This window comes from Chrysoperla carnea, chromosome 2 (genome assembly GCF_905475395.1).
Source record: "Chrysoperla carnea chromosome 2, inChrCarn1.1, whole genome shotgun sequence".
In the NCBI taxonomy this organism is placed as follows: Eukaryota; Metazoa; Arthropoda; class Insecta; order Neuroptera; family Chrysopidae; genus Chrysoperla; species Chrysoperla carnea.
The window spans coordinates 37,032,245-37,038,244 of record NC_058338.1 but is presented as its reverse complement, the minus strand read 5'-3'; positions in this window follow the sequence as shown (position 1 = coordinate 37,038,244).

The following is a 6,000-nucleotide window of genomic DNA, read 5'->3' as shown; positions in this document are numbered from 1 at the left end:
TTTACGTAAAGCAAAAAGTTAGTAAAGAATCATGTAAAAGGCGCTCATTAATTTACATAAAGTCATAATGTTAAAAAATTCGATTTTTTTGATAACGAAGGCAAATTTGAGCCGATCTTATTGGAATTTTGTTTGAAACCCGCTAATTTAGGGTCATTCTTTTCAGCTGTGGTGTCAATTTTTATCTAGCTTTCGCTTATGTAATTGATTAATTTTTTTTTTTAATTTAAGTTCGCTTTTTAACAACCAAGGGTCGCTTTTTACCAATTTTCTTCCTTCACTACTTTCGGTCACTTAGCTTCACGCTTATATTAACATAGAAAGTCATGTATAAGTCTATATTTTTTCAAAATTAATTCCAAGTGTAATAAAAATGACACAACTTAGGGATTATACAAAACAGATCATTGGCTAGGTTAATAAATCATTAAGTTAGTGTTTATTAGAAAATAAACACTGTATTAGTTCATGTTTTGTGATATTTAGAAAAAAAATCTATGTTTTGTTTATCAATGAAAAGAGATTAATAAAAAAATATTATGATGAAATTTACATAAATTAGGTATCAATATAATTTATTGATTAATCAAAATTTTAATTGAGCTATTAAAATACATGTTAATTAATCAATACATAATAAATTTTTCATGAATTAATTAATTCTTATAAAGTTTTGTTTTGTATTATATTTTATTAATAAAAAACTTTTTGTTATGGATTAAATTGCAACGTGGATTGAATAGTCAGTCTGCTTTGAATATCAGTGAATACATTATTTTTTATAATTATGTTTGAACAAACGAAATCAAAATTTTAATCGGTTCATCCGGTTAGGTGCTACGATGCCACAGACAGACAGGCATACACACAGAACGGTCAAACTTATAACGCCCTTTTTTAGTTCAGGGGTTAAAAACAAAAAGTTGCCTTGCAGCTGCACTAAAGTTTCGTAATTTTTTCTAGAAATATTGTTTTTTTGTTTGTTTGTTTGTTGTAGATGCCATACTTTGAAATGCATTGTGAACAAAAAAGCTCCCCTCGAAAATTAAGCTTTTTAGCTCCTTTAATATTATCCAATAGGTTTGATAGGATATTGCAATCAGTAGACTCACTATTTGGAGTTACCTACTAATTTTCAACCTTCTATCTTGTTTAATTTTGTAGAAAAACGAAACTAAATTTTCAACCCAATATGTTCCCTTACAGAAAACTATTATGTTTACAAAAAAATGTTTCAAACAAAAGTTGTTTTTTATAAGGAACATCTTTTGTATTTATACCTTGGTATCTTTTTTTCACGGCTTAAAAGATACCTTCAACTAATACAACCTATATTGCTTGCTTGCGAACTCAAAGTCACTTTTAACGTTTTGAATACACGATAAAAATTGCAACTCGACATCTCTTTTCGTTTTAGAACTATCGTGATCATGGACAAAAAGGCAGACGGACAATCAGAAATGGAATAATTAGGTGATTCATGAACACTTATTACAAAATTTTGTATCTGGCATCAATTTATCTAAGCTTTACAAAATTGGGAATAAACTTTATAGACTCTGATATATTATGCTTTGATATGTAGGATATAAAAATATGAGAACTAATTAGTACGTAATATCTTTAATGTACCTATATCTAATCTTTGAATAAATTAATATATTTAATTGAAGTCGTAAATCAATCAAGCATTAATACAAATTAATTAATATATACCTATTTTTATAATAAAAATATTTTTTTTTTTTTAAATAAAAATATGAATTCCATAATAATATACAACATATATTTATTATAAAAATAAATGTTTTATATCTTTTTGATTTTATAATTGAATTAAATTATTTGATATAAAATAAATTTTAATATAATAAAATAAATAAATTATAATAGTATTTTATTTACTTTTAATAAATATGTAAATAAAAAGTATCATCCAAACTTTAGGATATCAAAATAATAATAATTTTATGATCGTTTGATGTCTGAGCCAAGATAAGCATTGAATCAGTTTAAATTATGATCAATAATTTTTGATTTAAATGAATTTAAATATTAAAATAATTATATTTTATTCCAAAATATATCATTTAGCATGCATATATGTATGCAAGAATGCCGTAACCTAATTATATTCGAATAGTTTATTTTTTATTTAAAATCTTATTAATAAAATGAAAAATTGTGACTGTTGACAGTTTGAAGTAATTTTATCAATCATTTATGTTATATTTTCAATTAAATGATGCCGCAAGAGACATTTACTATACCATTTACATTTCAATAATTAAAAATTAGTAAAAAAAAAAAAAAATGATTTGATAATTTTATAAGATAACAGCGGTGCGATTGATTCATTTGTACCCTCCATCTACTACGCTCCTAACGAATACATATTTATTATTTTCAAATTAAAGATAAGTAAAAAAAATAAAAAAATACGACGCACTACATTCAGAATCGCATTTTTCGTAATACTACTATTATTTTGATAATTAATATATTTACGAAACTTATAGCATACTTATTTCAATTACTCAAAAGAAAATTTGATCCATATGTCAACTGTTTATGAAATTTGAATTCATAAGTCCTATTTTTTAAACATTGGCAGACATTCCTACATAGACATTCGATATCACCTCAAACTATACATTAGATAATTCTTAAATTACATATCCGTTTTTTAACTGTATTGGCTGCATTTTTAAGGTAGCCAACGCTCATAAATTGAATGCCTTTCAAGTCTCGTCATTTCTTTTATATTTGTACATTCAAAGTTATGAATTGAGATATAAAAAAAAATAAACAAAATTGATCAAATTCTAAAGTGGTTTTCGAAATTCTCACTCAGATTATAAGTGTTTATCATATTGTTTCTATCTTATAGGGAAAAGAATTTCCCAAATTACCAGAACACACAAATATGTAAATATTTTCGCTTTACTAATATGTAATTTGTTTCAATAAATATGTTCCATAAAGCTACTATTTATATGTACCTACCATAAAAGTATGTATTTTATTAAATTCGCAAATCAATAAGCCCAAATTTGAGCAATTAAATCTTCTGTATCTCGAACTGTTTGTAAATCCGAAAACTGATTTACTCAATCCTTTTTGAATTTCTCTTGAGGTTAGAATTATTGAGGTTTCACTTGCATACTAAAGATTGAATAAAAATGTCTGAGCCCATGATAGCCATATTCTGTTCCAATATCCAGTTTCTCTGCCTAAAATCTTTCCTCTAAATCACTGTATTTTTCGGCTAGATTCATACACTTGTATTTATTTGCCAACTTAGTTTTCGATACAAAATTTTGAAATACCTTTTACCAAATAAATTTAATTTTCAAAACAATATTATTTTTAAATAAAAGATTAGTCATATTATGAAGAGTTTAGGGAGTCGAATTTCATTCTAAACTTTAAACTATTTTCTAATTATAGACTTCTAAGAAAATCTTTTATGCACAAAAGCTTTTGTTAGGTTTTAAAAAGTATAAAAATACATAAATTTATTTTATGCTTATTTTTCTTACCGTTTTAATCGAATCATAGCGAAAGGGAAAAGTATTGAATTCACATCATGTCATCTTCTCTTACCACAAATCATTTTGCCCGTCCCGAATCATAATCCATATTACAGAGCCTTTATTTTTTTAAGCTATTTTGTATACTGCTTTATCAGTAACCATTTCTCGGAATATCAGATAATAAGCCGATTTTTCTCCTTCAAAAAGTGATTTGTGTGATTTTTCATATTTTTATATCTACGTTTTGCTAATTTAGAATGTATTCTGGATGACTGTAGCAATCTACAGGCTATGATGTTTGTGACAAACCGTTGATCGTTGGTTATTGTATCATTTGTGACCAAAAATATTGGTTATTAGACACACAAATATAAATTCTGATGTTATTTTCCATAAAACAATTACAAATTTTTGTCTGTTATTTAAATATTGTAAATGGACCCATTTCGGTACATCACAGGATGTCGTTAAAATATACATGGACAAAAACTATAAAAAAAACTAATAAGGTAAAAGCATTCTTAATTAAAATCTCTTATATGAGATTTGTTATATATAGTGTGTCCCCGAATAGAGGTAACTATACTTGTAAATTTTCTTATAAACAATTTTGCTTATTCTGACAAGTATGTAGGCATATTTAAAACTTCTAAATAATGTACAGGGTAGCCAAAAATTTGGTATCACTATTTTTTTTTTTTTGGTAACCACCCATCCTTTTTATAAGTTGACAAAATATTTCTAAGAAAAGTTGCTCGAAATTAACAATTATTTCCAACTTTGACAATTCCATTCATTTTTAGTGAATGTTTATCCGAGAAAATAAATTTTCTTTTTAATTTTCTAACCTAGTCCACAAACAAATACACCCTCGAATAATACATGTTAACTGATTTATTATTATTTTCTTTGTATGTTTTTTTGAAATTACAACTTTTGTTCAAATAAAAAATGATGCTATAATTAAAGTACACGCATCTTCTTAATATTTTGTATTAAGAAGAGTCATAATTCAGTCATAATTGTTAACTGCGAGCAATTTTTCTGAATAACATTTTGTCAACTCATAAAAAGGAAGGATAGTTTACCAAAAAGAAAAATAGTGATTTCAATTTTTTGGCTACCCTGTATATTATTTAGAAGCTTTAAATATGCCTACATACTTTTCAGAATAAGCAAAATTTTTTATAAAGAATGACTTTTTTTCTTAAAATTAACAATAAGAAAATTTACAAGTATAGTTACCTTTATCCGGGGACACACTATATAACGTACATTGTGAATGTATAGCCGGTATGTTATTAACAAACAAAGTCATCCATGTTCATCCTCTTTTTTCGTTATCAATGTGTTTTACATTATAAAAACTCTAAGATAATTATTTAACATTTTTAAACCAAAAAAACAAAAAGGAGGCGAAACATGTAATTTGATACTTGTTAATAATTTATGCATATGAAAATATTGAAATCTCATTAAAATCTTTTGCATAAAAAATGCACGATGTTCTAGTTTCGTTTGGTGGCGCTGTAAAGAGAATCGAATCACAAAGACATAGTTAAGTTTTTTACTAATTTCTCATAAACCGAACAGAGAATTCGCTTGAAATTATAGAAACGTATATGTTCATTGAGTGATGAATTTTGTATTGGTTTCTATTTTTCACACATACATGGTATCGAAAGAAATATTTGAAACTTTGCCTAAAAACGAAAATAAATTTTCTATAAATTTTAACAATTGTTCGTAATAAGAATGTTGCCTTCCACTAACATGACGTAATCGAGTTTAACCAAAAATAGGTATACTTATTTTATTTTTCTACGAACTAACTTTCAAAATAAGGTGTATGCGAAATGAAGAAAAATGATTTAATTTAAATGATTTTGATTTTTTCAGTACCTTTATATCATCAAATAATTATAAAAAATTTTTTACGGTACCTATACAAAGTATTAAAAAATTGCTTTTATTATTATTATACTTTTCTTTCAGTAGATAAACTGAAAATTTATTATGAATATCAAAAAGTATAAGGTTGTTGACAGACAATGGCGTCAATTGTTTTATTAATGAATGAAAATAAACTTTCAACAAAAATATTCAATTACACTGTCTTCATTTAAAAAAGTCGTCGACGGTAAAGCTGAGACTGATGATTGATGAACCATGTACACTAAAAATAAAATGCAATCCTAAACAATCCCTGACTCTGATAGTAAAATGATTGGCAAAATGATTGAAATAAAAATAGCAATTTTGAATTATATTGCTCGATTAATAAATTATAGGTAATATTACAAAAATTATCGTTTTGTCAAATGCCCATGATAATAAGGTATATAACGCTGAAAATACCGAAACGAAATACCTTTTTATTATCTTTAATTGTTTATACCTTTTGAAATTTTTTGTGTGTTGAAAAATGCTTCTAGCACACTTTTCTAGACATCATTCCGATTCC